This window comes from Protopterus annectens, chromosome 10.part0 (genome assembly GCF_019279795.1).
Source record: "Protopterus annectens isolate FY-2018-M chromosome 10.part0, PAN1.0, whole genome shotgun sequence".
Lineage (NCBI taxonomy): Eukaryota > Metazoa > Chordata > Ceratodontiformes > Protopteridae > Protopterus > Protopterus annectens.
This window is the reverse complement of record NC_056744.1, coordinates 1,397,901,714-1,397,925,612: the sequence shown is the minus strand read 5'-3', so window position 1 is coordinate 1,397,925,612 and position 23,899 is coordinate 1,397,901,714. Positions and strand designations below refer to the sequence as shown.

At 41.6% G+C, this 23,899-nt stretch overlaps 2 protein-coding genes across 3 annotated transcripts in view; both read left to right on the top strand.

Moving 5' to 3' along the window:
* LOC122813614 (mucolipin-2-like) overlaps positions 1-23,899 on the top strand; it is a 1,348,087-nt gene that overhangs the window by 219,860 nt on the left and 1,104,328 nt on the right. The gene's annotated exons all lie outside the window — the stretch shown is intronic.
* Positions 1-23,899, top strand: part of MCOLN3 (mucolipin TRP cation channel 3) — a 1,554,854-nt gene that overhangs the window by 1,321,101 nt on the left and 209,854 nt on the right. The window lies entirely within an intron of this gene.

Sequence of the window (23,899 nt, the reverse complement as noted above, 5' to 3'; positions counted from 1 at the left end):
AAACTGTTTTGCTGATTACACTGACCTCCAGAAGAAAAATACCCAAGTTATAAGCTCTTATGGTTGATAAACTTTATTTCCTGTTTCATAGACACAGGGTTCATTTGAAAACGAGTCCATCTTTTATGCAAAAATGGTATCTTTAGTTTACTTTAAGTTAATTATCCATCTCCCTGTTTTCTTTCCTGAACCCAAAAATGAGAGAAAAAGGATACTTCGTACCTTGGATGGCCAGAGACAACTCAGGTTCCATCTTGACAGAACTAAATCTTTCAGAACATCTGACCTGGCGTTCATTTCTTGTGAAGGTAAGAAAAAAGTAAAACCTGCATCAAAACAGACAATTTCAAAATGGTTGTCTCAGGCTATAACCTTTTTGTCATTCCCACACCAAAACTATGCCAGACAGGATGAAGGCTTAGTCTACAATGAACTTGACTTCCTTTATGGTTTCTGGAAAGAGTTGAACTCTGAAGTATTCTAGAAGTACTCTTGAAGCAGCAACTTGGCACTTTGTGCATACTTTTACAAAGTACTGTAAACAAGGTTCCTTGCAGGATGCACAGTGGACTAAACCTCTGACTTGTTAATGAGCAGCTTCATATGGTAGGATTGCAGTATTTGAATCTTTCCACCTTTGTTTGTCTACTGTGTAACATTGACAAAGTCACTGCCTTGGAAATGGTGCTTTGGAGCAATTGGGAATTTGGGCTAGACTCCTTAATAGTCTCCAGGACTGCATGCCTAGTAACTGTCATTGTTTGCCAGGCATTCACAGTTTCATAGCTGATCGAGTTCAGGAAATGTTATGGCATTATCACCACCATACCATTTTTTTATTGTAATATAGGAAATGTATTCTTCAAGGGCAGCAGGCATAGCTGTCAGGAGAGGGAATGGTCTAGCATGACCAGTGACCCTCCCCCTGTTCCACAGCTGTGCCTGTGACCGCTTCTCATCTTGCACTGGGACAGTCTGCCCCTGTTGGTCTCCAAGCTGCTCTCCCTGTAGGGCCCCCAGTCTCTTTCCGTTTCCTCGGTTTTCTGAGGTGGGTAGTTTCTGATAAGAAGCAAGGTAAGAGGAAGGTCCTAGACTGACCCAAGGAGTTCCTCACTGAGGACACTGACCTTGAGGAAGGAGAAGTTTCCCCCAAATCCCTCCACAATGACAGCACTTTCAGTGATCTTTTAGAGCTCCTTCACTAGTGCAGGGGTTGGACTACCAAAGCCCCTTCACTGGAGGAATTGGTGTCTTTGTAGACCTTCAGGCTGGGCCCATCCACATCCAGGTGGTTCCCCCTCCAGATACACTTACTGATCTGGTGCCCTAGAGGGTGTGAATGCAGCCCAATATGCTGGAATTGATCCCCAAAAAGCCTGACAAGATAGTCTCCCCTCCCAAGGATCAGCTACACTGAAGTATGGGTCCTGCCGTGGATGCTATCATGGTGCTAGACAGTAACCACCAAAAAGGAAATTTTGGAGGTGAGTTTATCAGTCCATCCACTGAATAGAGAGTCTCGGTCATTGGACAATTTAGGGAAGTGTGCTATGCATCAGCCATCTTTTAATTAAGATTAATAAATTATTTATCTCATTTGAAAAGTGTTCATTTGGTAATTGTATCAAAAGTATCAAGAGCAATGCAGACATAGCAGTCTTCAGAAGCTCAAAAAACAATGGAGACTCAACTTTCCACCTTTCAATTAATTTCTAATGTGTCCATGCATCTGTTTTCCAATGCAGCTGACAGTATGTCCCGGGCAGCCGACAGTGACATTGCTGTGTGTTGCCATGCTTGGATGAGAGTATGCATCTTTGTGGACTGCTTTAAGAAGTCCCTTGTTAATACCATATCTGGCAGCTGCTGTCTTTTTGGCCCAAAAGTTAAGGACACCTTGGCCAGGAGTGCGCACGATGGGAAGATGCTATCTGCTGTTGGAGTTCGTTTTGCTATCCTTCAATGGACCTTTTCTTGGAACCAAAAGGGGAGAAATGTCTCTTTTTTAGGAAATTGCAGCAACCCTTTCAAGAGGCTTCTTTTGACGGTTCCTCCATGGCAGGGGCGACAACCTCAGTGGATGCAGATTGCCAAGCTTCCAGAGTACAGAATATCGAACCTTTGAAATCTGGCAAGGTCCTTGATTGTGTGCAGAAAACTACCAGTGAATCTTATTGTCAGACTTTGGGGTCACATTGCAGCTGCCATTTCTTTGGATCCCTTGGCCAGGTTTCACATGAAGACATTACAGTGGATTCTGGTAACCCAGTGGTCATACGTAATACATCCAATAGGTTTTTCAGTCTCCTTGACCAGAGTTTGTTGAGATCAAATCAGATGGTGGTTGGAGTCTATCTTGGTGTTCACTGGGAGACTGCTTGTTGTTCCCCTTCTTAGGCTACAGGCATGATGGACACCTCTCCTCTGGGTGGGGGTGGGGGCATTTTGAAGAGAGGACTATCCAGGGGACCTGGTGTGAAGTCGAGGCCAACCTGCATGTGATAAACTGAGGGGCTGCCAGCCCAGATATATAGAATTTTGTAAATAATTCTATGTCATTGTAAATATTAATATGATCCACAGGCTTGTTTGACAAATGTAAGAAAACTGTATTATGTGCTGAACTTCAAAAGTGTAACCACAGTGCACCCTGCTGGAAGAAAGACGATAAGTAAAGAATTTTACAACTGTGTCTGATCTCAAGCTTAGAGACAGGGTGTCTGTAGCTGGAAATTTTTCTGTTGTCCTAAGACAGAGTAAGACAGAGATAATTACTAGGTTTCACATGTAAAGTATATTTTATTGCTGTGACTTCCTGGCAGGTGCAGATCAAAAAGGAATGTTAAAATTTTGAGTCTCTGTTAGCCTGGGAACTAAATCAGAGAAGTGACAAGAATGATGTAATCTGAGATGACTCAACAGTAATGTGTATTATCAATTTAAGGGCTGTCTCAGAAAGAAAGTAGAGCATTTTGTATTTGTGTCTGAACCGGAACACATCAGCTCACCAGCACTGTGCCTTGCTCTGTAAGTAAAATATTTAGATTTAGTATTTCTCTTATAGAGATAGATAGAAATAGCAAGATTAGTCTAACTGTTTTCTGTATTTATGTCAGACTATCCTACAATGTTGTTTTAAAGTATTTCCTGTGATTTCTGAACTCTATATTGTCATTGTGTTGAACTAATGAGTATTGTCTTGTGTTTTCTATTATTTATTAAATATTTTTAAACCTTTCAACTGTGGCTGTTTTGTGTAGAGATAATTCAAGCTCTTAGTGTACTTGCATGTATTTGGTGATACTGTATACGCCACTCCAATAGCCTTGCTGTTCGTCACACTTATTATTTGGATAATAATAACATTGCACAGTAGAATTGGACACCCTTTGATAAGGGTATTTTATAGTAGCTGATAAGAGTAATTGGTGGTGGTGATTATTACCTTATAGCATGGGCAGGAAGGGGCATAGCTGGAGAACTTGTGCCAGCCTTCCCCAGGAGTGTCTGTGTGTTTGGATATAACTCATATCTCAAAGTGTGTGTGTGTCAGCTACTTGGACAGGGACATGAAGCACTGGTTGGACAGAGAGGGTACTGGAGGTTTTGGTGTGACTACTTGGCTGAGATCTGAACCCTATAGCTGTGCCAGTGGGAGTCTTATTGGGGATCTGGAGATAAAGGGAGAAACCAGCCCCAGACTGAATGTGATCTCTGTGTGCTCTTAAGGGAAATTGTACTTTACTGTGTGTGTACTTGTTATCCTCCCAATGTGGACTCCCCCACTGGTGCTAGTGATGAGGATTGTGGCTCCTTGATTACTGGGCCAGTGCATGGGCATCACACTGCACATCAATATCTTGGAGGTAAGAGCAGTCCTTGTGTTGCAGGCTTTTCAAGACGTTCTCCCCAAGGGTGTGATTTCTGTCCAGACAGACAATTTGTCGATAGTCTGGTAGCTGAAAAAATGGAGGGATCTCAGCCTTACCCCTTTTGTCAGGACTCCATGACAGTCTGGCAATGGGTGATTTTGAATCAAAAGTTTCTGATTGTAATGCCTGTCCCGTAAGAATCAAACATCTTAATGGGGAGTTTGAGCAGAAGCATTCTCCATCCTCAAGAGTGGTTGCTGAATCCGATGGTCACTGCTCAGGTTTTTCAGCACTGGGGCATTCCATGTTGCAACTTTTTTTGAGTCTACTTCCAACACCGAGTGCAGCAGCTACTATGCCTTAGTTCATCCTCAGGGACATTCACTCAGGGACACTCTCCTGTATGATTGGCCCCCAGATCTTCTGCATACTTATCCCCTGACCCATTGATAATAGCTTCTTCAGAAAGCAGCTTTGTGCAGGGTGAATGTAATCCACATTACTCACTTTTGGCCTTGCCAGGTGTGGTTCTCCTTCATACGACCTCTCCTGAGGTACCCTCCATGGGTCCTGGATCCCATTATGGATCTCATTTCTCACCCAGTGGGCTTGGGTCTGCCTAACCTTTGAATGCTCAAATTAACCATTTGGTTTCTCCAGTTCCCTTGGTGCCAAGTATCCCAAACTTTAAGACAGAGCCATTCACATCTTAACTTCTTCCAAAAAGTCATCTGCTTGTAAGGTGTATGCTATTAAATGGAAGTGTTTTGCCTTGTGGGCTCTCTCTCAGGGCTTAGACCCCTTTTCATCACCTTTGGAAGTTGTCCTGGACTTTGTTGCAGATTTGCAGATCTCGGTGGAACCTAAATCTTTCATCTAACTATACCTATCTATGTGTGAGCAATAACCTATATATGAGTGTGTGTGTGTGTGTGTGTGTGTGTGTGTGTGTGTGTGTTGTGTGTGTGTGTCTATATATATATATATATATATATATATATATATATATATATATATATATACATACATACATACATACGTGTGTGTGTGTGTGTGTGTATGTGTATGTATATATGTGTATATGTTTGGCTGTAAGTTTTGTTTTGGAAAGAGTTATTTATTTAACTTGGAAATATACATGTGTATGGTTTAAAACGTTTAACATAAGAGGGGGGCTATGCCCTCCACACACCCCCATTGTGGGGGGCTGTGCCCCCCCACTTAATATTCTACCTTGAGGGTTACAGTACAGTGGGGAAAAGGCCATGTATAAAGTAGATCCATATCCTGGACTTTGTTGCAGATTTGCAGATCTCGGTGGAACCTAAATCTTTCATCTAACTATACCTATCCATGTGTGAGCAATAACCTATATATGAGTGTGTGTGTGTGTGTGTGTGTGTGTGTGTGTGTGTGTGTGTGTGTGTGTGTGTGTGTGTGTGTGTGTTACATGGTTGACATTTCACAGTGTTGACATTCATATGGCCGAGACCATATGATTGGCATTTGAAATGTCGACCATGGGGAACCGGCATCTCTGTACAGTGTGGAATGGAAAGATTTCCATTTCCGCACTGTAGTGCGATCCCGGGGTTGGTATATGAAAGTTACGGGGGGGGTGTGAGGGGTGGAGCCCACCTGCTAGCACCGTTAAAGTTAATTTATTTATTTTTTTGTCTGCTTGTATGTCCGACATTTCAAATGTCGATCATATGGTCTTGGCCATATAGATTTCGACATTGTGAAATGTCTATCATATCAAGTAGATCTGTATATAGATATATATTTTATATATATATATATATATATATATATATATATATATATATATGGTTCTACCTCACATAAACGAAACCCCAAAACACCGACAACGCAATCACCGAAACTACATAACCGACAGTACAAAAACACGAAATCCCACATGCCCGACAACGAAATAACCGACGGTACACAAACACGAAACCTCATACACTGCACACACCACAATCAACAAACAAAACACATTCCCCATCCAAAACCACATACACAACACAAGCACACCAAAATCCCTACAAACCCACACTAAACCTCACATACACAACTACCTACAACCCTAATCCAAACCCTAACCCTAAGGTCCATCACTACCAGACACTTACCTGGCCCGCCCCTAACCCTAACTCACTTATCCCACCCTAACCCAAACACAATCACTACCGACACTTACCTGACCCGCTCCTAACCCTAACTCACCTATCCCGCCCCTAACCCAAACACAGTCACTACCGCACACTTACCTGACCCGCTCCCTAACCCTAACTCACTTATCCCGCCCCTAACCCAAACACAATCACTACCGCACACTTACCTGACCCGCTCCCTAACCCTAACTCACTTAACCCACCCCTATCCTCACAGACCGTCCATTTTTCAGATTGGTAGGGATAATGTGCCATTGGCTGCCCTTAAGATCTCGAAGGCTCTTCATAAAGGAGCCCTTTTAATTCATTGTCCTGTATGAGACCCTCATCTGCCTTGGGACTTGCCTTTTATGCTTCAAGTGCTGGCTGTACCTCATTTTGAGCTCTCTGCTACTGTTGATCTGAAATTGTTGTCATGGAAAACTTTGTTCTTTGTGGCCACTACTTCCACTAAGCCTGTGTCAGACTTGCAAGCCTCTCTGCTGTTCCTCCTTATTTGGTCTTCCATCGAGACAGAAGTGTTCCTCAGACCAGACCCTACTTTTATGCCTAAGGTGGTTTCAGAAAATAATTTAAATCTAGACAGGTGAGGTTTTATTTGGATAGGACAGGACAAGGTCATTTAGAAAATCTAATCAGTTGTTTGTCTTGTTCTGTAAGTCTTGGTTGGGTGCTCCTGTAGCCAAGGTTAGTTTGTCCAAATGGCTTTCTGACTGTATTTCCTTTGTGCATTGCTAAAAAGGAAAGGAAAGTTGTTGTGTCACATACCCAAAGGGCATTCTGCCAGAGCCATGGCTACTTCTACAGTGTTTTTTTCCAGAGATATCTTAGACAACATTTGTGCAGCTGCAATTTGGGAGGGACATCACATCTTTGTGTCCCACTACAAAATGTATATCCAGTCCAAGACTAGAGCTTTGTTTGTTTGCAGTGTATTATATACTATCCTTCCATGAGACTATCCAAAGGTGCTACATGGATGGAGACTCTATTCACAGACTGAATTCAGATGGAAAAGACAACATCAGAAATGAAAGTTATGTAGTTAACATAATGATGGATCCATGTTTTCTGTTTCTGTCTGGTCCAACTCCTCCTATTTGTCCCTGCCTTCTTGGCTATTTTGTTACCTCAGGGATGACTGGCCAGGGAGCTACTTCCCTCTTTCTTTGAGTCCTGGACGTTTTGGGTTTTCTATCTTGAAGGTCTAGATCTGAGAGTCTAAGTAGAAAAAGGGGACAAACTGGATCGGTGATAATTCTAGTGAAGGGTAGGTATGGGTAGAGGAGGCAGAACCCGTCGAGCTAAAGTCTTGAAAGTTGGCTGGCATCAGATCTGAGTCAAATCTGATAACTCATATGTTGAGCGAGGTGGAAACAGACAGCATGGATCTATCATTATGGTACATAACTTTCAGTTTTACTTTTTTCCTTATTTCCAGATACTTGTTGCCGATTGTTTGCCTTTATTTGAATTTTATAGTTTACACTAAAAGAAACAATTCATAATACTACATTTTCCTGTAGAGCTCAACTTTAGCATTTACTTTTTTCTTAAATTCTGTCATAAGTGCCCTTATTTCTCTATTTTATTTTCTCTGCCAACTCTTATTGCAAGTCTCTGCGTGGACTTCTGTAATACTCTGATTATTACTTAAGGGTTTTATATCAGTTTACCTTCAGCCTTCAGTACCTCTACAGTTTTGGGTTTCTAATATGGTAGAATTTGAGGTATGTTTCATATTTTCTGTGCTTTGACTGTATTTCGCATCAGTTGCTGCTTTTATTTAATTTAAGAAAAGATCTGTTACGTATTTAATTTAAGAAAAAAAGTGTTTCTGTGAGTTCCATTGCACTTCTGTTGACCATAGCATAGACTGGATTCAAAATGGCTAAATCCAGTTTTGATTGTGGATCGAGCACTGAAAATCAGGACATCTTTTTTGGGAGAAGCCCCCCTGTACCCTCATGGCAGGAAAAGTACAATAGAACTAACTAATTAAAGGTTACTAGTTTAGGGCTTAGTTTGAGCTTTTTTCATTGGTTCAGGGCTCCGTTTGAGCTTTTTCATTGGTTCAGGGCTCAGTTTGAGCCTTTTTATCAGTTTCTTTTTATTAGCTGCTTTGTTCTGTAGAACTACGAATCCTAAGTTCATTTTTACTACTGGATTTGCTGCACTTTGACTATATTTTGCACCAACTGCCGCTTTTGTTTAATTTAAGAAAAGATCTGTTACTTATTTAATTTAAGGAAAAAAAATGAGTTTCTCTTTTTACTTTGTATTCTGTTGCACTTCTGTTGGCCCTAGCATAGACTGGATTCAGACCAAATCCAGCTCTGATTGTGGATTGAGCACTGAAAATCAGGACATCTTTTTTTGGAGAAGTCCCCCTGTACCCTTGTGACAGGAGAAGTACAGTAGGACTAACTAATTAAAGATCACAGGTTCACAGCTTAGTTTGAGCTTTTTTCATTGGTTCAGGGCTCTGTTTGAGCTTTTTTCATTGGCTTAGGACTCAGTTTGAGCTTTTTCATTGGTTTTCTTGTATTAGCTGTTTTGCTCTTGTTTGCAGGTAGCACACCATCGTGCACTGCTGCATAGGGGTGGACACCATTAGAGGTTACAGAAGCATACTTCTTGCTTGTCAAATTTTCCTTAGCACATTGTTAGTGCTCCTTCTGAGGTTTCTCGGGGTCCTGCTCTACAGTCAGGTGGAGCACTAAGCGTAGACTCTGCGGTACCATCACTAGTCTCACCCTCTAGCCCTTTCCTTATTTAGATCTCTTCTCCTGCCCTTCATCCTTATCTGGTCTTTCTTGTCCTCTTCCTGTTCAGGTCACATCGATTTACCTTGCACTATGGATGGACAATTTCCCACAGTTTCTCTAGCCTGCTTGATCGACATGGGCATTCTGAGGCAGTGCAGCAATTGCCTCCTCTACACTGACAACCCTCTTCTTCTAGTTCACACAAATTTAACATGTGAGAGATGCATCCATATTAAAAACCTAGAAGCTAGGCTTTCTCATATACCTATCAGTACATCTGATGTGGAGAAGGTTGTCAGCACACATACCTCACCTCCTTCACCATCCAAACCAATAACACACATACCTACATATGTGGAGGTTCTCATCAAAAACTACCTAAACATCACAGACCACCCATACACAAGCACGTTTCACATAAAATATACTTTGCTAAACACAGTACACATAATAGCTAACACACCAGTGTCTCACCAGACAAGCCCCTAAGGCAAAACATAAAACCAAACATCTTAGTCATAGGCAACTCCATTGTGAGACACAAAGATGTCCCACTCACCAGGTTGGATAAGGAAAGGGTCATAGTCAGGTGTCTGTCAGGTGCCAGGATCCGACACATCACACATGCACTCAAGTGTCTCAACAACAGGTACTATTATGACTCCATCATAGTGAATGTTGGTGTGAATAACTTGAGACGTACCTCATCGGACTGTATGGAGAGACATGATTGAGTTCTCTGATTATGTGTCCCAGGCAGTTATGTCCCTAGCCTTAAGCAGCATTGTACCTTCACCCAGGATGATGCCTCAATACAAAAAAAAAAAAAAAGAAGATTGACTTCAATAATTGGCTTAGTTTCTCATTCTAAGGGGATCCAGTACCTCTCAGCCTGGAATGACTTGACCGACAGACCGTGATGGTTTACCAGAGATGGTCTTCATGTCTCGCCTCTGGGATTTTGGTTACTGGCTAAGGCTCTTGTCACTCTCATGGTGCCTTTTTAGGCAGTGTCACAAAGGCAAAACTCCCAACGTAATAAGACAATCAAAAAACAAACAAGTTTATGCAGCTCAACGCTAGGAGCCTAAATCTGAAACTGCACTCACTGGACACAGGCCTTATTTTGGAAGATGCTGACATCTTTGCAGTCATAGAGAGCTGGTTTAAGGCTGCAGAAAGCACCCCAGCCTTAATGGGTTACAATTCCTTCCACACGCTCAGACCTCAAACTGAAGGTGTGAGAACTTAGGGTGGTAGTGTATCAATATTCATAAAGGACAAATACACCTCTAGAGTGGTTAAACAGAGTGATTTCTATGAATTACTCCAGGTCCAATTAACTGCTGTTAAGACCCCTCTTCAAATGACCCCCTCCATGAACCATGACGCCCACTCAGCCCACCTCGATCTACTTGAGTCGATAGAGTTACAACCAAACAACCTGATTTTGGGCAGCTTTAATTACCTATCCATTGACTGGGTTAATTATGTGTGTACTAACACTCTCACCCATAGGTTCCTTGACTTCGTTAACTCCAATAACCTGGATCAGCTGGTTGACACCACCACAAGGGGCTCAAACATTCTGGATCTGGTGTTCACCAACATGGGGGATTGTTGTACGACTGCAAGTGTGCTGCTCTTCCTGGTGAGGTCTGACCATAAATCAGACTTGTTGGAGGTAACAATAACATTAGACTGATCCCCCCCCCCCCAGCAGCAACCAGACTAAAGAACTTCTCCAATGCCAATTATAACCTCTTACGTGAAGGCATAAATAGCTTCATGCACCATACCCTCACTGATGGAGAGCTAATCTATGCTGGAATATACACTAATGCTTTATACGAGCATCTGTACAATTGTAGTAACTGCCTTACCTGATAGGACTAAAGCAAGATCCTCAAGGAAGAACAAACCCACCTGGTGGACATCAGCCATTAACAGGCTATATAATAAGAGGAAGAAATTGCTGTCTAAGAGTAGGAAGTTATGGTCTCAGACCTGGAATTGCTCCCTCCTCAACTTAAATAGACAAATAAGACATCTTGTAAAGTCCTCTAAAGCTACTTATGAATCCAAATTAGCATCCCTAGCTAAGAAAAACTACAAGGCATTCTTAAGCTACATCCAAAACCTCAAAGGAAAATCCCAGGTCTGTGCAGAACTTGTAGTTAATGGCACTACATATACAGAACCAGTGGATGTAGCCAGCCTGCTAGTTGACAGATTCAGTGCAAACTTCACTCCCCTGTCCTCGCCACATATACCGCAAAGCATCCCTGGTCCCCCACCTAGTATCTCCAAGGAGCAAGTCTTAAATGCCCTGTCCAGGGCTAAAAATACAACCTCGTTGGGGCTAGACAACATCCCAGGCTGTGTTTTTAATGGATTAAAACAGGAATTAGCAACACCGCTGAGTACATTTTTCAACCACAGCCTTAGTACAGGTTTCATCCCTGCTAAATGGAGAACAGCTACAGTCATCCCTTTTTAAAAAGGGGGGTGCATCCATGGACCCCAGGAACTATAGACCTGTATGCCTAACCAGACTTGTCTGCAGGCCATGGAGCGTATCGTCATGGACCTTATCAACAGAGATATAGGTAATCTACAAACACTTGCCCTACCAGTTTGGCTTTGTCAAAGGAGAACACGCCTGTTAAACTCAGTGGACTTCAAGACATTCACCAAAGTCCTTGATGAGGGTAAAACTGTGCATACAGCCTACCTGGACTTAGCCAAGGCCTTTGACACCATCCCCCATGCAGGCATTATGATAAACTCACCCAGCTGGGTATCACCCCATATAGTGTCAAGTGGGTTGAAAACTGGCTCATAGTAGAACTCATACAGTCAAATTAGGAGACTCTACCTCCTCCAGCAGACCAGTAACCAGTGGTGTTCCACAGGGGTCTGTTCTGGGGCCCCTACTATTTAGAATTTAGTTCTCCAAAGTACAGGCAAAAACAAAAGTTCTGTGGCTGACAAATTTTGTCAATGACTGAAAACTAGGAGGGGTCATTCATTCCCCTAACAATGTTAATATCCTGCAAGAAGGACTTACACAGACTAATGATTGGTGCCAAAGTCATGGACTTAAACTCAATGCAAAAAATGCATTATCATCTCCTTCTGCAAGGGTGATGTTCCTACAAACTACTACATAAATAGCAATACCTTAAGCACACAATCACTGGTGAGAGATCTGGGCATGCAGGTTAATAGCAATCTTACCTTTGATCACCATGTTTCCACAGCAGTTAGAAGGGCATTCTATATTGCTCACCTCATAAGTCAGGTAACTGCCTCTAGAAAAAAGGATGCTATAATCCCCATGTTCTCTTCCCTCATCAGGCCAATAATAGAGTATAATGCTCCCTTTGGTATGCTCCAAGCACCTGCAGCAATTGGAGAGACCACAAAGGTTTCTTACAAAGACAATTCAGGGTCTCCACCACATCATATGTGGACAGACTGTAATCACTGTCTCTTTACTCTGTGTCATACAGACTGCTCAGACCTATGCCTTGCATATAAGGCAGTCTCCAACCCTGCCTTAATGGAAATGCTACACATACAGTAGTCAAACAGTGCATGTGTCACATGCTCAAGGGACCTTAATCTTGTGTGTGACATGAGTAGGACTTGCTGTAGGGACAAATTCGTCTTCCAGAGGTTACCTCATATCTGGAACAGACTTCCAATCTATGTTAAGCAAAGTCCCTCGTTGACCCTATTTAAGCATAATTTAGACGATTAGATGGGAAACCATAAATTCACCCTGGGGATTCTTCCCATATCTCTCTTAGATAGGGGAAATAGGTGCTGATTCAGGGCCAACTCGTAAAAGACAGTCATGGAAAAGTACAGTTGTGTACACCTACCATAAATGTAGATGTTCGAGTGTCTTCACTGCAGCAGCAGTCAGAATGGGTGCTCCTGCCGACCGGCAGGCAGCCCAGCCAGAATCAATCAAGTCTGGGTCAGTCCGCGTCAAGGCTCGTGTACTGGGCTGACGGTAGGCAGCTGCAGTACTGCCCATAGCAGCGCCATCTTCTCTTCTTTTCTTCCCCTTGCCTTGAAGTCCCCAATAAGTCATAAAATAATCCAATAATGAAAACAACACAACACCACCAAAGAAAAAAGAAAAAAAGAGATAGAGGGAGGTGCAGGAACATGAGCAACACTACAACAACATCAACAACATTACATTCACTGTAACTGTACTATGTTGTTACTATTTCACTGTTGGAATCTGTACAGCAGGTGGAAAAAGGGGGGGGAAAAAGAAGAAAGTGAAAAAGAGGGGACAGAAGACAGAAGAAGGGGGGCAGCAAAAAGAAAACCTGCAAAACAGCAGAGAAAAAAAGGAGGTGAATACAAAAATGAAAAAGAAAAGTGTAAGAAGTATGCAAAAAAAGCTCCAAGCACAGAAGAAGAAGTGCTGACTTCCCCTTGAGTAGAAGCTTAGAAGTAAAGCTGGCTCTCTGTAGAAGTACCTGAGTAGTGTTTGATCATGATGAGTGTAGTGAATGGTGTAACAAAATCTTATTCCATAAGAAATCATTTGGAAATAGTTTGTTTGAATAGCCTTCCAAGAGAACTGGAGGCAAAAAAAACAAACAATTGGTTAGATTTTCTGACTCTTCTTTAGTCTTCCAAAAATAATCGTAACTGTGTGTGCACACGCAAGGATGCAAAATCCTTTCCCCTTTATTCTGAGGATTAGGAAAGAAAGTAGGAAGGAATTGTTTGATTCAAAGCCACTTTCGAATCACCTTTAGGCATGAAAGTAGATTGGTCCTCAAGGACTCTGTGTCTGGGTGGAAATAAAAGGTAAGGTTCCACAGCCAGCTTGGAGCTTGCAACTCTTCTTCTGGCAGAAGTCAAAGCTAACAAAAGCTGTCTTCTTCCAAGAAAAACTTAATATCTGAAGATGCAGCAGGCTCAAAAGGAGGCAAAGTAAGTTTTTCTAAAACATAATTAAGATTCCAAGCAGGAACAGGAGGGGTTCTGGGAGGTCTTAAATTCTTAGCCCCTCTCAAGAATTGTCTCACCAAAGGATGAGAAAAAACGGGGGGATCAGTATTGAAATGAGCAGAAATAGCAGAAGCATGAATCTTAATGGAAGAAAAGGAAAGTCCATTAGACAAAAGATCCGAAAGCTAAAGCAAAATAGAAGAGAGATCAGGCACCAGAGGGTCCAAGCCTCGGTCCTGCATCCAAATGCAAAATCTCTTCCATTTAGAAGCATAGGATTTCCTAGTGCTAGGTCATCTAGCTTCCAAAAGAACATCCAAAACTTGTTTGGGAAGGCTAGAAGAGATCAAATTCCTTTGAAGAGCCAAGCTGCCAGACAAAGGGTCTTGAGATTGGAATGTAGCAACTGACCCTGATGCTGGGACAGAAGAGAAGGGTTCAGAGGGAGAATCCAAGGAGGCTCCAAGAACAGGTGCTTTAAAGTTGGATACCAAAACTGTTGAGGCCAATTTGGAGCAATCAAGATGAGGAACTTGGGCTTGTCCTGTTTTATCTTTAGTAAAATCCGAGGAAGAAGAGGAAGAGGAGGGAAGGCATATCCCGAAAGGTTTATCCAGCTGAAGGACAGGGCATCCACTTTCCAAGCTGTTTTGTGGAATGACCTGGTGCAAAAGAGAGGCAGCTGATGATTGAGATGGGATGCAAACAGATCTATCTGGGGACATCCCCAAACTGCAGTAATCCTGTTGAATAAGTTGGTGTCTAGCATCCATTCGTGAGGATCTAAAATGTTCCTGCTCAGGCTGTCCGCTAAGAGATTCTGTTCTCCTGGTATGAATTGGGCCTGGAGATGTAGATTCAGATTTAGAGCTGTGTCCCATAAAGCCATAGCTAGTCTGCAAAGGGGGTAAGAATGAGAACCCCCCTGCTTGTTTATGTACCACATGACTGTGGTGTTGTCTGTGCAAATCAAAAGAGGTCCTGGATGCAAAAGGTTCTTGAAGGCTAGAAGAGCATTTTGAACTGCCAACATTTCCTTCAGACTGATGTGCCAGTGAAGATGATCCTTTGTCCAGGTTCCCTGCTGGCAATTGCCTAGAAAGTGTGCTCCCCAAGCATAATCCGAGGCGTCCGTGGTTATGATTTGAGAAGGTTGAGGAAGACGGAAAGGCTTTCCTTCGTTTAACGCACACACCCTGGACTACCAAAGGAACTCCTTCTGGAGGCAGGGGATCAGAGGAATCAGAGTGTCCAGATCGTGGTAATGCTGCGACCATACACTTTTCAAATACCATTGAAGCTTTCTCGTATGAAGCCTTGCATTTGGAATCAACAGAATGCAGGAAGCCATGTAGCCCAGTGCCTGCAGGAATTTCCTTGCAGTGAGCTGAGGTAGAGTTGCCAAAGTTTTGAAAATTGAAGCCAGCTGTATTTGTTTTTCTGTAGTGAGGAAGGCCCTTTGTAAGGTTGTATTTAAGAGGGCTCCCAGAAATACCATTTGTTGAGAAGGGATCAAATGTGACTTTTTTGTGTTCACTGAAAATCCCAGTAGGAGGAGAAAACGTTGAACAAAATCCAGATGTTGAAGTAAAAGATCCTTGCTGTCTGCCTGAATAAGGCAGTCATCCAAATAGGGGTAAATCTGAATCCCCCGGAGTCTGCAATAAGCCACTACTGGTGCCATGCACTTGGTAAAGACTCTGGGTGCAGTAGATAAACCAAAGGGCAGTACAGAGAATTGAAAGTGTCTCGAGCCTGCCTTGAACCTGAGGAATTTCCTGTGTTCCTGCCTGATGGGAATGTGTAAATAAGCTTCCTTTAGATCCAATGTCACCATCCAGGCGTCTTGAGAGAGCATTGGAATCAGCTGCTGCAGAGTAAGCATCTTGAATTTTGGAATTTCCAAAAAGGTGTTCAACACAGAAAGGTCCAGAATAGGTCTCCATGAGCTTTGCTTTCCTGGAACCAGAAACAGTCTTGAATAAAAACCTTTTCCCATCTCTGAGAGTGGAACAGGCTCTATGGCTCTCATGGCCAGAAGAGCATCCACTTGATTTAAGGCCTCTGACCATTGATGTTTTGGCAGATCTGGCCAACCGAAAGCCCTTGGCAAGGTATGAAAGTGGAATTTGTAGCCTTTTAAAATCACGTCCAATACCCATTTGTCCTGGGTAATATGAGTCCAATTTCTGTAAAAGAGAAAGTTTTCCTCCAAGAGGGGCATCCAGGTAAAGAGTCCCTGTAGCCCAACCGAGAGTCATTGAGTTTGCTTCCTTTGAGATTGGGATCTGTCTTCTCCCCTTCTAGGTGAAGAAGCAGTCCATTGTCTCGATCTGTAGGAGGCCTGAGCTTGGCCACGACCTCTGGAGCGTCTATATCTTCCCCTTTGAGGCCTGTCGGACATGGGAAAGGACCAATTTTTGGAGGGCCAATTCCTGGAAAATCTAGGAGGCTGAACTTGCAAGAAATCTTTCACAGTTTGCATAGATTTTGCCTTTTCTTCCATCTTTTTAATAACCTCCTCAGCCTTAGATCCAAAAAGAACATCATGCTGAACAGGGGCATCTAATAATTTAGCCTTAACCTGTTCAGGTAAACTTTGCTCACGGCCAAGCATGTCTCCTGATAACAGTACCAGAGGCTGCGTCCTGCAAGAAGCATCCAAAGCATCAAAACCACAATGCAAGCTATGTTTGTTCAGTTGTTCAGTTGCATGCAATACATCCTGTAGTTCCTTATCTTCTGCACATGCAGGAAGGGAGGCAAGCTTTTGCTTTAAAACAGACAAAAGAAATTGCTGATACTTAAACATATGAAACTGGCAATTTAAAGCCCTAACAGAAAGGGTAGCAGAAGTATATACCTTTTTACCCCACCTGTCTAAGGCACGAGAATCCTTCTCAGAGGGAATAGGATTCTTAGAAGAAGCAACTTTAGCAGCCTTAGAGCCCTGAGATATAGTTTCAGGATCTGCAGAAAGATTCTTAAACAAGAACAAATGAGATTCAGGAACCCTATAAAACCTATCAGGCTTAGAGGGAGCAGGAGGCATGGAGTCAGGATTCAAATTAGCCTCGGAAAAAGCATCATCCACAATGCCAAGAACAGGAGGGATAGCCAAAGGCCTATGTTGAGGAAGAAGAAGGAATTCTCTAAGCCTCTTCTTGGAAGCAGAATAATCCTGACCTTCCCAATGAAAATGTTCCCTCATCTCATGTAAGGTTTCCCCAAAGAAAAATCTTCAGGCGGAGAGGCAGAGGGCAAGGAGTCCTCAGCATCCGAATCCTCATAAGGAGGAAAAGAATATTCCTGATCAGAGGAAGAGACAGAAGATATAGAAGCCTGGTCAGAAGAATCCATAGGAACATCCTGTCGAGGCCTTTTCTCAGGGGGGGGGGTGAGAACCCCTAATCATAGTAAGCAAATCTTCAGCCATCCTTAACAATTGCTTCTGTGTCCTGGGAGTAGATTCAGAAGTAGCTTGAGCAGGAGCTTTGGACTTAACAGGAGTCTTTGTCTTTGCCTTTGCCTTTGAAATAGTGATGTGAGTAGGCCTGAATACCCCCTCAGAAGCCGGTACCTGCACAGCGGCTCCGGACCCATCTGAGGGAGCGACGTCTGAAGGTCCTGCAGCAGATAAAATAGAAGGCCTAGATGGCTCCCCATGGGAGTCCGTATCGGCCATCGGTTCAGAAGTGGCGGACGACAGGGGCTGCAAAAGCGCCTCACTGACGACAGCCGAACCGGACGCTGGCTCCAGCTGCAACGAGTCCTGTTTGGACCTCGGAGGCCTGTCCTTGTCTTTGCATTTCTTTTGAATACCGGTAGAATCCGACGACATTCTATAATTGAAGCGTCTGCCAAAGTAATTCAGAGCCCAGTCGTACCTGCGTTTGATAGTACGAGAATTAAACCTGGCACAGAACCGACAACAAGAAACGTCGTGGTCAGGGCCTAAGCAAGGTAGACAGTAAGAGTGGAAATCTTTATGAGGTATTTGTTTCCCACACGTAATACAATTATTAACTTTTTCTGACATCGGAGGAACAAGAAAAAGATTCCCCAATGGGGTACTTAGCTTTGAGAAGAGAAGTAAGAACTTTGGACCGACAACAACCAAAAACGCTGTTCGAAAATCGCCAACCAACGACTTGTGAGCTGCTTTCCACCGCACGGCAAGAAAGACTGGAGAAGATGGCGTCGGCTGAGGGCTATGTACCAGAGCGTACTGACGTCAGGGTTCTGGCTTGTACAGCCGACGCCGGACCCAGACTTTGGGATTCTGGCCGACCTCGGGCTGCCTGCCGGCAGGAGCACCCTACAGTTACGACTGCAACAGTGAAACACGATGAACATCAGGGGTTAACCTGACATGAAGCCCGTTTGAAGGTTGTGGTTAAATGGTATTTTTAGTAGCCTCGATAGTTCATGTTTCATACCGTTAAGGAAGGCTCCTAGGGTATTATCAGGAGCCATCAATGAAGTGTTCTAGTCCTTGGAGACCACCTTGAATCTGTGCTGTTTAGTCTTTGCCTCTGTCTCTGTCTCTCTGTAGTTTTCTATTACTATGACTGCATATTACCTTCATTTTTTAATCTTATGCTTATGTACTAGGGGTCCTTGACAAGAGTAATAATTTTTCCCAGATGTTAGCAGAGCTTGAACTTCTCTTCCATCTAGAAATAAAGTAAACTACTGGCTTAGTTGTAACACAATGACATAGTGCTGATTCAGTTAATCTAGCTGTAGACTCATCTCACTCCATAGGAGTAGTTTAAAGTATACATTTCAGTTTTCACATTTCTATGAGTAGCATTTTCTCTAGTATTAGCAAAACAGAACTTAGCAATGTGACTTCTCACCCTCATTTAAAACAAGTTGACTCATTACTCATTCATTTTTGTTTAACAGAAGATGATATATTTCTTACTACAACTTCATTTAGAAAGCAGAGCATTTTGTTTTAACTCTCTCCCTCCAATACAGCTCTTTTGAGTGCGCACCTTTAACTCCTAGTGGGTGTGACTTGAGCCTTTAAAAAATGAAGATATCACCTTACAGTTTTAACAAATACTCATTGACAAAGGTCAAATATCAATACAATTGTGTTTGTCATCATGTACGCTTCAAAATAAAATATTCTGATACCTTGTATGTAGCATGGTTTTGGAATTATTAATGCAAATATGAACAAGCAATTTGACAACTAGAGGCACAGTAGACGGTAACTGCAGAAACGCATAGAGGCTCACGTGGCTGTAATGAGTACAAGTTGTCATTAACTAATAAGCATTCTATTAGAGTTAAAAGCAAAAACACAAAACGTCCACCAAAGCTTTAGAACTCACTTGTCCTCCACAAAACAGATCCAGAATAAAAAACAAAACACCAGGACTTGGAGACGGCTGTAGAATCCAGTATAAAAATCTTTATTCGACACAAGCACTTTCGTGGGTAACCCCACTTCTTCAGATATCTAATACATTTTAAAATTAGCTTTTAGTTTAAATATCCTCTTAAGACACATGACTAAAACCAACCGATACATTGTTGTGGTGTGAACAAGCAAATTTAAAGCAACATCCTACAAGTGACATGCCATTAACTAAACTAGAAATCTGAATGTATATGTATACACTTCTAAAAGCATATTTATAAGGTATCTAGATTCAAAGTTCCATAACATTTCAGTTTACAGTCACAAGCACAGAATATATCTGCACATATTTACATTTTTCACTTCTGTTCTCCAGAACACATACAAACCTGTAACAAGAAGTCAGTAATTTATCATAAAAACAACACCTCAGCACATCTTGCATAAAAAACTGCCTGAGATTTCACTTGTCCTATCACAAACAAAGAATATACCTGCACATGTTTATATTTTCCTCTGATGTTCTCCAAAACACAGACCTGTAACAAGAAGTCAGTTATTTATCATACGAACAATTCCACAGCACATCTTACCTAAAAAGCTGCCTAGACTTTAACTTAGCATGCGGGGGTATATATTCATGTAATCCATGACCTCTATCTGCCCTTAATCTTACTATCCACTTAGCTTCAAGCTCTTCAGTGATGTTCCATAGATCCCCCTTCTTATACTCTCATATGTTCTCCCTATAACTAGAAATTTAAAGACATGTTCCATATCATTATTAATAGTGTGTCTGGCCAAGGCATTCACTTTGTTCTTTTTATGGATGGTATAAATGTGTTCACGTATTCTTTCCTTCAAAGACCTGCCTGTCTTCCCTACATAGAAACAATGGCACACTGTGCAATGGGCCAAGTAGACTAAATGCTCTGTTTCACAGGTGGCATTGATGTCAAACTCATATGAGTTTAACTGATCTGGATGTTCAAACTTAGAGAGTACTGTCTATATATTTACAAAAATTACATCTGCCACGTTTTTTGTACCTTTTTCCATGGCTGGCCTTATAGGGCCATGCTTCCTATCATTAACCCTCGGTTGAAATAACTGTCTCTTCAAACATTTATAATTCTTCAGAGAATACTTAGGTTTCACATGTATCAGACTACTAATGCTCTTATCTAGTCTCAATATACTGAAATGTTTCTCTATCATAATCTTATACCTGCAAGCATCTTTAAAGTGATAAAATTATATTCTAGTTTGTTTATTTTCTCTAACATTATCTTTCTGCCCATCACTGTGTACTTCTCTATAGTCTTTACCCCTAGAGAAGTATGGTTTAGCCTTCAAGCATCTCTGTTTACTCACTTCCTTATCATTAATACAATACCCCCCTTTCTAATAAGTCACTACTAGTTTGCTCAACTTGATGAACAAAATCTTCATCTGTCACATTCAGTCTTGATGCTCTATAAAACTGGTTCTGAATGACATTACGAAAAATATATGGGGGGTGCATACTATCTTTAGCTAATAAATGGTTTACATGGCATTCTTTATATTGGGGTTCATACTGTCTTTAGCTAATAAATGCTTTACATGGCATTCTTTATATGTGGGGGTGCATACTATCTTTAGCTAATAAATGGTTTACACGGCATTCTTTATATGGGGGTGCATACTATCTTTGGCTAATAAATGGTTTACACGGCATTCTTTATATGGGGGTGCATACTATCTTTAGCTAATAAATGGTTTACATGGCATTCTTTATATGGGGGTGCATACTATCTTTGGCTAATAAATGGTTTACATGGCATTCTTTATATGGGGGTGCATACTATCTTTGGCTAATAAATGGTTTCCATGGCATTCTTTATATGGGGGTGCATACTATCTTTAGCTAATAAATGGTTTACATGGCATTCTTTATATGGGGGTGCATACTATCTTTGGCTAATAAATAGTTTCCATGGCATTCTTTATATGGGGGTGCATACTATCTTTGGCTAATAAATGGTTTCCATGGCATTCTCTCTTGTGCAGACGACTGACCACAGTGCCATCATTTTTCTTTTCAGCACTAACGTCTAAGAAATGTACTGTTTTCATAGAATATGTCTGTGTAAACTTCAGAAATGTAGAGGTTTGATTAATGTATTGTACAAACTCCTCCAGTTCTTCAATGTTTCCGCTCCACAAATTGAAGAGGTCATCCACAAACCTCCTCAAAAAATAAACTCTGTCTGCATAGGGGCCCTTCAATTTATATTTGGTTTCCCAAACTGCTATTACGGCATTGGCATAGCTATTGGCACACGAGATGCCCATAGCTATGCCATTAGCCTGCCAATAATGATCTCCCCCGAAAACAAAGACATTGTTCTCTAATACTATGCTTAAAAGCTAACTTGCTCTGTGGTATGTGAATCAACCATGAACATCTCCCTTAAAAAGTACAGATGCTCTCTATTCCTACATCGTTCGGTATCACTGTAAGTAAAGACACTACATCAAGGGTTACCATATATGTCTTCTGCATCACTTCAAAGTCTTGTATATACTTAAACAAATCAGTCAGAAAATGTTCTGTATCTGTTAAAATATGCTGTATGTTGTTAATCTTGGTCTCAAGAATTTATCCAAGTATATTGCAGACAGATCTCAGGCAGTGAAATGGAAAACTGGCACCTCAGCCTTCCTTCCCATCCCAACCAGGGTACCCCAAGGATACATACTTGGTCCAATGCTCTTTAATATATTCATTAATGATTTCCATGCAGCCATCCCAAACACTAAGATAGCACAATACGCAGACGACTCAACTCTAGTCTGCTCTGCTTCTAACCTACCAGAGCTCCAAACAAAAACTCAAATCGCCTTCTCAACTACTGAGAACTGGATGCTTCAAAATGACCTCTCTTTAAATGCCAACAAATCTAAAATTCTACTTTTCTCTCTCTAAATCCCTCCCTCTCGACAAACTCTTTCAATATTATCAGCCATGCCAATTCCACCATAGAACTTGTTCACCTGCTAAACTTCTTGGGGTTACAATTGATGAACACCTAAAATTCGATACTCATATTCAGCTAAATATTAAGAAAACACATCAGAAACTTGGCATGCTGTACAGAAACTCCCACTTTCTCTTTCCTTCTACAAGACAGACACTCGCCACTACCTACTTACTACCATTGCTCCCCTTCTAACTAACCTATCTTCCTCTATCTCCTCCAAACTGGAAATCTGTTACAACAAAATCTCAAAATTCACTACTAAATCCAAGTACTCCTCCCACCACTGTACATCTTTCCACCAGCTAAATTGGCCAGAACTTCCCAACTACCTTAACTACCTCCAACTCACTACAGCCCACAAACTAATTTTTAAACCCACTTGATGGCCAGCTCTAACAAACATCTTACAATCATACTGTATACACCCCTCACAGAACGCTAAGATCTGCCCACCAAAATATAATTTCTGTATACAAACCAAACCATTCTGATGGTCAACTTCTTGTATCATTTTCCCTAGCAAAAAAAATGGAATTCTCTCCTTCCCACTCTAAGAATTTCAGAAAACTTTGAACACTTTAAAACTCAGCTCCATTCCCACCTCACCCAGAATTGGAAATGCAGTTGCACTCAACCCACCTAGCCCACTAATGTCCCTACTACAAGTTAATCTACTCCATACTTATTACCTAAATCAGCAGCCTCACTCTGAATATAACATAATTTAACATCTATATCTTGAATGAATATGTTGTAATTAGCTTACTAACTGTCCCCCCCCCTTTCTGGCAGTGATTCTCTCTACTGCCAACTCATAAAGTTTGATGCTATTTAACAAAGAACATCCACACTTCGTATCCTAAACTGTAATGTATGCACTCCACTTTTTGTATTTCTTAACTGTCTCTCTCTATACATTAATATCCTGAATCTGTTCTTTTTAAATAATGTACTTTCCACCTATATTCACCCCTTTGATGGAAAATTGTATTTACAAATGTCAGTTTTATAACTATGTTCAAATGATTTACAAATGTTATTTTATAACCTCGCACATATCATCTACTTCCTTTGTGCAACTAATCATCTGTACAACTTGTCTCTATTCCAATATGTAATATATGTTCCGCCACTTTTTGATTGTACTCTAAGTTTTACTATGCAATATTACTTTTTGCTTATTGTTACTGTGTATTATGGAGCGTTTCTCCCCAGGCCTCCACTGAAAACGGGCTCCTTGAGCCCAGTGGACCTCCCCAGTCATCAAACTGGAAATAAATAAATATTGAGGCTGGCTCTGTGCACCAATTCCTTCCAGATACTATTGGGCGCATGGGGGGGGACACCTTACACTTTTATGAATTTTAGGTAGCCCTTGTATAACCAGGGTGGTGGGATTCTCAACAACAAAATAATCTAACATATCCTTACTAATCAACCCATTCGGCCATATCTCCTTTAATTTAGTGACTACCTTACTGGACATCTGTTTAACTTCATGAACTTTAATTTTCACATAAAATTTATTGTCATTCAACATTTCATGCATCATTCTATTGTATGCAACTGTATTCAACAATACAATAGGGCCACCTTTATCGGCAGGTCTTATAACAATGTCTTCATTCTTTTGCAGATTTTTCAAGGCAAGATGTTCTTGCTTGCTTAAATTAAACCCATGTTTATTCCT